Source organism: Schistocerca nitens, chromosome 2, assembly GCF_023898315.1.
Source record: "Schistocerca nitens isolate TAMUIC-IGC-003100 chromosome 2, iqSchNite1.1, whole genome shotgun sequence".
In the NCBI taxonomy this organism is placed as follows: domain Eukaryota; kingdom Metazoa; phylum Arthropoda; class Insecta; order Orthoptera; family Acrididae; genus Schistocerca; species Schistocerca nitens.
In genome coordinates this window covers 491,759,211-491,768,191 of record NC_064615.1, presented here as the reverse complement: position 1 = coordinate 491,768,191, position 8,981 = coordinate 491,759,211, and positions in this window count along the sequence as shown.

Sequence of the window (8,981 nt, the reverse complement as noted above, 5' to 3'; positions counted from 1 at the left end):
CCTTCCATAACATCGGCAACGTAGTGCAACTCCACCGAGGGCTGTCTGGAGTAGGGTGGAGATAGCAATGTGAAAGTTGCGAGCTGTCGAAGACGTTCTTCATATTCCTAATGCGATTAGGACATCGTATACTCTTGACGACGTTTAGCACCTGTGCAGTCAGTCACCCAATTTCAGAATTCATTTTGAGTAATCCTGCTAAATTCCCAAAATATTGTCTTTTTATATTGATGAGTAATATGGATAGTCGTCACGTTCTTATGCCGTCTACAACGCAAATTTAATGTTACTATCCTAGGAACTAACCTGCAATACGTTTTGTATTTCATAATCGGAACTATCTGCATTAACCGTCATCAGAGCAATGTCAGGGAACAGAATGCAGCAGTGCCTTGCTACCTACTTGAGGACCTGCTTGAGTCGTGTTCTAAGGAAAGGGTAGTTGCTGGTTCACATTATATTACACTAGCGAGAAGTACCGACTTTTCCTTTTCTCTGCAAACATCCAGAACTAAATGCAGTAACTAAATGCTAAGAATATATTTGCATTGTGCCAACTCAAAGATCAATAGATATGGATACAGATATAGATACAGATTTTTATATTTAAAGCCATTCTCGTTCTGCGTTGGAATAAACATCATTCATTATTTGCTTGTTCTTGTTACGATTGTTATTGTCATTCTCTCACTCGCAAGAGTTTTCGCATTCCTATTTGGTATCGATGCACATGAAGAGTGGCTATGAAAGAAGGGAATACTGAATGTTACGTCATGCAGAATACACTCTTTTACTTCGGCTCCTCGTGATCTACGCTACAGGAGAAGTGAGATACATAAAGTTGACAGTGTGAGGACAGACCTGGTAGCACAACTGTGCAACTACACAGTGTTACCAGATAAAATGGTGCTGCGCAATCGACAGTGTAGTACGGACTTTGCCACAGTAGCAGACAGCTGGTAATTTAGGACCATGACCGTGGATTACACTTTGGTCAGTGCTGGTTAGAGTGCTGCAACTGTAAATGGAAGGCTTTGTTTGATAGTCTTATGCTGATGCTGTCTGAATAAATTATGCCATTGGATACAAAGCGGTTTAGTTTTGAGACCTAACCCACGAGGGGAAAAGGCACAGTGGTCTGCTTCAGGAATTCCAAGCAATAAAACACAAAAAACAACCCAGGAAGGGAGACATGCATTTGGAATCTGTTCATCGTTACGGGGTCAAACAAGAGGGTAACATTACTGAAACAATGATCGGGCTACTTAGTATATAATAGAGCATACAGATTTCAAGGAGGAACCGTATGAAGACGCAGACTTCTTCGTTATCAATATGTGCGGCATATCTTTCGTGTTAACGAAAGTAAATTCCCGCTTTACCTCTTCTTACGTGTCAAATGAAATGAATGCCATGAGGAATAGAATATTTGTTGACTGCGTCTCTTCTTGCTTCCATCCTTACCAACATATTTCTTCATTCTCGTGGTAATCATGACATTCTATGTGTATGATGCAAAAGATCGCAAGTGGACAAATTCGACATCGAGGTGCAAAGCGTTATATTCAATTCGAATAAGCTTCCGGTGTATTTTTACTTCGTTTGTATTTTTAGATGATTATGAACGTTACGGAAAATTATCTCACATGCTTTATGTTGAATGAGAAACATTGAATGATCCGTTTTGCTTTCCCTACGTTGAAATGATATAATGTCGGCGTCAACAGCCTTCTTCCACGCCGGAAGCTGAAACTTGTATCATTCTGGATTAATGATAATTGAATGTCTCATATGTATACATAGCCCACAAGGCGACGTCAGAAACCATCAGGGGAGAACGCCGCATAAAAACCAAACGTGCGCGCGCGTCTCCACTCTGAAGAACCGTATCGGAGAATCACGGAAAGCATTTCGCTGAAGAGCTGCCTCTTCAGAGAGCCTAGAAATGGCAGCGTCGTAGCAAGTATTTGTCAACACTCTGATAGTGCATTTACTTCCGGGTGTAGGTCGGCGTTACCTCGCTAAATTCACTTGACATTCGTTTTCCACATCGAAGACTCGTACGATATAATCCACTGCAAGATGACACAATTAGAAAGTATATTTAATTTCTGGACTCCAAGAACGGCGTTCTTCACATAAGTAACACCTGTTTGTGTGTGCATTCGGGAGGACGACGGTGCAATCCCGCGCCCGGCCATCCTGATTTAGGTTTTCAATGATTTCCCTAAATCGCTTCAGGCAAATGCCGGGATGGTTCCTTAGGAAGGGCACGGCCGATTTCCTTCCCCATCCTTCCCTAATCCGAGCTTGTGCTCCGTCTCTAATGACATGGTTGTCGACGGGACGTTAAAACAGTAATCTCCACCTCCTCTGTTCGTGTGTTTAAGGTTGCGTTTTGAGGCTCAGGCAACATCGCAGTGACTATATTCCGCCTCTAGCCGCCAGTGTGTCGTTAGCTCAGAGGTTCCCTTGTGCGTTGCAGTGCTTGTACTATAAGACATAGCAGTTCGAATCACGGTGGAAGCCGCTGACTACAACCTTTTATTTTCCATTTTAATTAATGGAGTTGCAAACTGCTAGTAAAAATTTCTTATGCGAAATCTGAAGAATGCCTTTAAACATCAATCTTCGTCCGATTTCGACTTAGTAAATTAAGTTAATATCATGGATTTCTGCTTTGCAAATTCCAAGGTGCTTCACTGTAAAATAGACCCTGAAAAGATTCAAACCAACTGTCAACGATATAAATTTGAGCTTTGTTCGTCATATAGGTCTAACATGTCAGAAGGTTGTTTATGAAGTGCACATTTTCATTAATGTAGTTCCCTTCTTCTAAATTTTTGCAATAACATTTAACTGTAGACGTTTTCTAACACCGGCGTTAGCAATTCCTTTCCGTTCTCTGAAACCTTCAAAACGACAAATTTTTCTGGTTTAAATCTGATGACCTTAACTATCACTTCCGATCAACAATAAATACTTCATGAAGCCATACACGGAACTCCAAATGTGCAGTGTTCCTGCACTGCTACAGAGCATGCATTGCAAGGTATTCACACAGTTTATCGCATAGACTTACCATAAGGAATGAAACAAGAACTGTAATACACTTTACACCACAGACGCTCACTCTGGCTTGACGAAAACATCCAAACATTGATCAAAAGTTGCACAAATAATTGAGTTTGAAAGGAAAAGAAACGAGGTATGAAGCATTTATAAATTCATCGAATGTAGTGGGGTGGTTTAATTTCGTCCCAGTCTATAAAATTAATTTCGGGCCATACTCAGCTCTTGCCGATTAATGTAATATAATACCCGCCTACTAATCAGGGCGTCTGTCTCCGTTGCTTTTGAGCGTGAATGGAAATTGTAGAAATTTTCTGTGGAGCAACATTTAATAATAAAGCGTTTTAAATCATCAAAAGCGATGAGCGGTAGCAGGCGCTTGCGATAAAGAACGGGGGAGTGCAGCGCCGCTGCTGTCGCCACGGCCGCTGCCAGTAGCCAGCAAATGGATCCCGGAGCTTTGCCGCATACGGCGTCCAGAGGAGGACAGTCTGCAGGAAATCTGCCGCAAAATCGTTACTGGATAAAATTTTGATATCGGTGTGTCACAAAGCGAAATAGATTGAATCTGCGCTACCATTACATTTACGTCTTCAGCATTCAGACAGAAGAGGCTATAAAAATATTTTATGCCAGCTGCCCTCGATCCACTGACATTATGAACAGAAACAACGCACGCTACCGCTAGACCACAGGCGTAATCAGCCTAGAGTTTCTCTATCATGGGACAAGTTTTCCTCCAGGAAGTGCCGCAGTCTACAGTGTTGCCAGATTGTGCAGATAACCGGACTTAGAGAATTAGCGAGTTGGCCAGTTTTTTTGTCCCATGTCGCGATCGGCGCGGACTTAGCCTCTGAAGCGGCCGGCCGCCGGTCAAGTTTTATGTCAAAGAGTGTACATACGGATCGCTGATTCCATCTGGTGTTGAGAGAGTCATATTCGAACCCTGTGACAGAGCAAGATTGCTATCTGCACTCATTTCAAAATAAGAAAAGAAAAAACAACCAGCAAGCACAACTCAAAGCAGAGTACATAAATCATTTGGTAAAGGCTAGGGCGCAATTGTTAGCTGAGGTTGGTGGTATCGTTACGTGGTAGTTCAGGCAGGCCCGATCTCCACGTTGCTTAAGAAAGCAACTGTACATCAAAACACCCCCTGATTACGACTGCCACATTAAAGTGACCGAAGATACCCTGTGAGGAGTGAAAAACTGTGTTGTTGATATGTGCGCGCGCATGTGCGTAAGTTATTTTCGGAGTTAGTGTTACGGTTCTATATCCCACGCAGATATGCGAAAAAGATAGCTTAAGCAACCCCCACTCCCTCCCTCCCCCCCTCTCTCTCCCTGTTATACAACCCCTTGCTATCATGTTCTCCAAGTATATATCAATCTCTTGGTGTGCATAAGAAGGGCGCTGTTGTAATAATAAGTGTTTACTATACGTTTTGTTTGATATAATATCTTATGAAATATATGAATCCGACAAAATTTCGTAATACGTTCGATTCTACCGAACGAAGTTTTTTTAGGCACCACCAAAGGAATACCTCAGCGGCCGCCACTGTCCTCAACGCTCGTAACACGAAAAAAATAGGTCCATTAAGAATAACATTGTGCAGTGCCATTTGCTCCAAGTTTATTTTCCAAGCTAATAATTTGTTTGTAAACTGGCATGCGGTGGCGGCGATGACGATAGACACGTCGACGAGGCATAGTGCTTCAATGCTGTTACAGATAGAGCTCACAGCGAAATGATTCCGCTGAGGTGCACTGCCCGCTTATATAGAGAACGCGTGACCTTCATTACGTTACGCGCTGATAACGGACTTAGAATCTGCGGGCACCAGCGGGAGCAAAATAGCGTACGCGCGCTGTAGTCGTTTTACTGTTGCTCCTGGGGTATCGGCGAGGACCATTCGCAACCGTCTCCATGAAGCTGGGCTACGGTCCCGCACACCGTTAGGCCGTCTTCCGCTCACGCCCCAACATCGTGCAGCCCGCCTCCAGTGGTGTCGCGACAGGCGTGAATGGAGGGACGAATGGAGACGTGTCGTCTTCAGCGATGAGAGTCGCTTCTGCCTTGGTGCCAATGATGGTCGTATGCGTGTTTGGCGCCGTGCAGGTGAGCGCCACAATCAGGACTGCATACGACCGAGGCACACAGGGCCAACACCCGGCATCATGGTGTGGGGAGCGATCTCCTACACTGGCCGTACACCACTGGTGATCGTCGAGGGGACACTGAATAGTGCACGGTACATCCAAACCGTCATCGAACCCATCGTTCTACCATTCCTAGACCGACAAGGGAACTTGCTGTTCCAACAGGACAATGCACGTCCGCATGTATCCCGTGCCACCCAACGTGCTCTAGAAGGTGTAAGTCAACTACCCTGGCCAGCAAGATCTCCGGATCTGTCCCCCGTTGAGCATGTTTGGGACTGGATGAAGCGTCGTCTCACGCGGTCTGCACGTCCGGCACGAACGCTGGTCCAACTGAGGCGCCGGTGGAAATGGCATGGCAAGCCGTTCCACAGGACTACATCCAGCATCTCTACGAACGTCTCCATGGGAGAATAGCAGCCTGCATTGCTGCGAAAGGTGGATATACACTGTACTAGTGCCGACATTGTGCATGCTCTGTTGCCTGTGTCTATGTGCCTGTGGTTCTGTCAGTGTGATCATGTGATGTATCTGACCCCAGGAATGTGTCAATAAAGTTTCCCCTTCCTGGGACAATGAATTCACGGTGTTCTTATTTCAATTTCCAGGAGTGTAGTTAGATAAAACGTGAAATATTAAATCTGACAAGAGGGAAATATACAAAAATGCAGCAAATAAAGTAGGCCATTGGAAATAGAAATGTCTAAACATGACGTTGACAGAAAGTCCAAAACTGCAACGTGATTTTGCGCTTGGAACACGTAAGGGAATGAAAATGAGAAAGAACAAAGAAAACTTTGCTCAAAGGAGAAGCAACTGTCAAGAACTCATTTGGCAAGCCAGAACTAAGCAAATAAGAGAAGGCTAGATAGTGGAAGGAATATGTAGACAGGTGAGGGGGAGGGGTTGTACAAACTAACATAAGTACAATGTTAGATTCCTGTGAGATGTCTGAACACGCAAGGCAGTACTGATCCTACCGCTTAACTAAGTAGACACACTGAAGAACAGCGAAACTGTGTTTATAGCATTTGCATGTTTAGAGAAAGGTTTTGACAATCTTAATAAAAACATTCTTTGAAACTCTGGAGATGTCATCGATAAAACACAGGGACACAAGATTATCTACAACTTGTACAGAAACCAAACTGCATTTCTAAGACTTCAATGACTTGAAAGGGAAGCAGTAATTGAGAAGGCAGAAGTAGAGAGGATATAAAATGAAGACTGTGAATAGCAAGAAAAGCGTTCTGAAAAAGAAAATTTGTTCACATGGAATATAAATTGTAATGAGTGGGTACTATTTTACGAAGGTATTTGTGTGGAGTGCAGCCTTGCAAGTGAAACGTGGGCGATGAACAGTTCTGTCGAGAAGACAATGGACACTTTCAAAACGTGGTGATGAATAAGAATGCTGAAGATTAGACATGAGGATCGTGTAACTAAAGAAGAGGTACGGATTTAAATAGAGTAGGAAGAGGAAATTACGGCACAACTTTGACTACAAGAGGGGTAAGTTGACAGGACATATTATGAGGCGTCAAAGAGTGAGGACAAAGGGGTTGGGTGATATTATTCTGATAATAATAATTTGTTCAAATGCTATTCTACTATTTTATCTGTTAATGTAAGCAGTGAATTTAGTCTTCCATGCACTCCTCCACAAAACATTTAAACCAAAACTGAAATCAGCTGAGCACCAAACCTTTCAACCACTGTCTGACAACTACTGCATTCACTTTCAACTTTCTATAACTATCACTGGCTAGCCCCACACATATACAGATATAAGGAGAACAGAAATAAACAAACAATTTCAGCATATAATTCTTTAGGTTGGCAACATGTACATAAACAAACCAAACAGGAAGGGGCATGAGGTGAACACACTGTAGTTACGACTTCAAATCAGTGTTTTCGGTAAAATGTCTACAGCTAGTGACAGAAGAAAAAAGAGCGAACATGAAAATGTGCTTATGTTCCATAATCTAATTTTTGGTTCAACCTCCAGCATGTGACCAGGTGAGGGGAAACGTATATGTCCGCCAAAAACTCGATTCACTGTAAGTAATCAGTTATGCATTTAAAACAAAACTGAATCATTCTAGATTCCACCGAAAATGCCTTAAAGTAAAAGGCGAAACGCGCCTTGAACCAATAAAGTACACTCGATAAAGAAAAAAAAAACGTTTGTTACTTACCAAAGGAAATAATCAATAGCTGTAGATACTTAGCAAATTACATCTTATGACATACCAGCAAATTAGTTTCTGTTTAACTTCTCATTCCACACGCTATTAAATGCTGTTTAAAAAAACATCATCTATCCCTTCTGAAAAACTGTAGTTTCTTTCATATCTCGGTAGATAAACAGATTTTGGATATTTATCATGCGACGAAATACATGACTTTTTACAAGTTATCGTTTGCAAAAAAACGCTTTTAGATTTCTTGAACCGTTTACGAAATTTGCAGTTGATACAACCACATGGTTTACGACGAGCAGGACGAAGTATCGGTCGCGTCGCGAGCGACCCGCGCACGGTCACCGCTCAGCCCATCCGCCGACATATCATTCAATATCTCGAGAACGGTGATAGCTATCGTTCTGCTCTCAGCTTTAAAAGCAATTTCGATATGTTGACTAAATTTCATACGCAATAATGTATTACCTAAAATGAACTGTACGCAAAGTCCACGCAATGCGTTTTTACCTCTGCACACTCATTAAAATTTCGTGTAAAGGTTTACGTAAATGCGATACAGCAAGTAACCACGACGAATACCGAAAAGAAATTCGGCCCTTTATCGAGAGAAAATATCAGGCTGTAACATGCCCAAGAATCAAATTTTTCTACCGAATAGTTTCCTTGGAATCGGATGATAAGTATTTCATAGCTGCCGCCGCGTCCGCGCCAGCGGTTCGGCGAAAGTTCTTGTGGCCCGGGGTTGCGTACCTGACGTCACGCTCAGCGCGTTCTCTGATTGGCGGCGCGCACCTGGGGCGCGTCACGCGGCAGCGGAAGCGGTTCGACATGGGCAAACCGCGACGCAGAGCCCGCCACGCCGTGCCGCTGACGCCGTTTCCATGGCAACCACGCCGCTGACGCGCGGTTTTGACGCGCGGCAGCCCTAGTGGGAACCGGCCTTTAACAAGCGCGCGTCTGCTGGAGCGCCGGCCTAGCGCTGAGCCATGCGGGTTGCGGAACCAGCACGCTAAGCGCCCAGCGGGCAGTGCGGCACTATGCTTTGTTAATTTTTTCAAATTGTTGCATGCTTGAGCCCCCAATTAGCAGATGTACATCTAGCGGTTCTCGGCTGACGCCCCCGGTTACAGGAGTCAAGGATAACACTTTATTAATAATTGTAATACAAAGTAATATCACCAGTTACAGTTACATTTTCAGCAAGTACACCAAGTCCTTTCAGCCATACATGTATTTTATCATCATTAGAAACTTTCCTACAAGAGCTGGTATACAGAGTAAAAGGCATATTACTATAAACAAAACTAGGTCTACTTTGCGTCTTCGAGTCGATTCCACAGTGCTATGTCTTGTAAGCGATGACATCACGGTCGGCGAAAGATTCTAGTCCAGGTAATGATGCGTTCTCACAACGGACAATTGCGAGTGTAAACCACCCACTGCCAGCTGCCTGTTATACAATCCCTTGCTATCATGTTCTCCAAGTATGTAACAATCTCTTGGTGTGCATAAGAAGGGCGCTGTTGTAATAATAAGT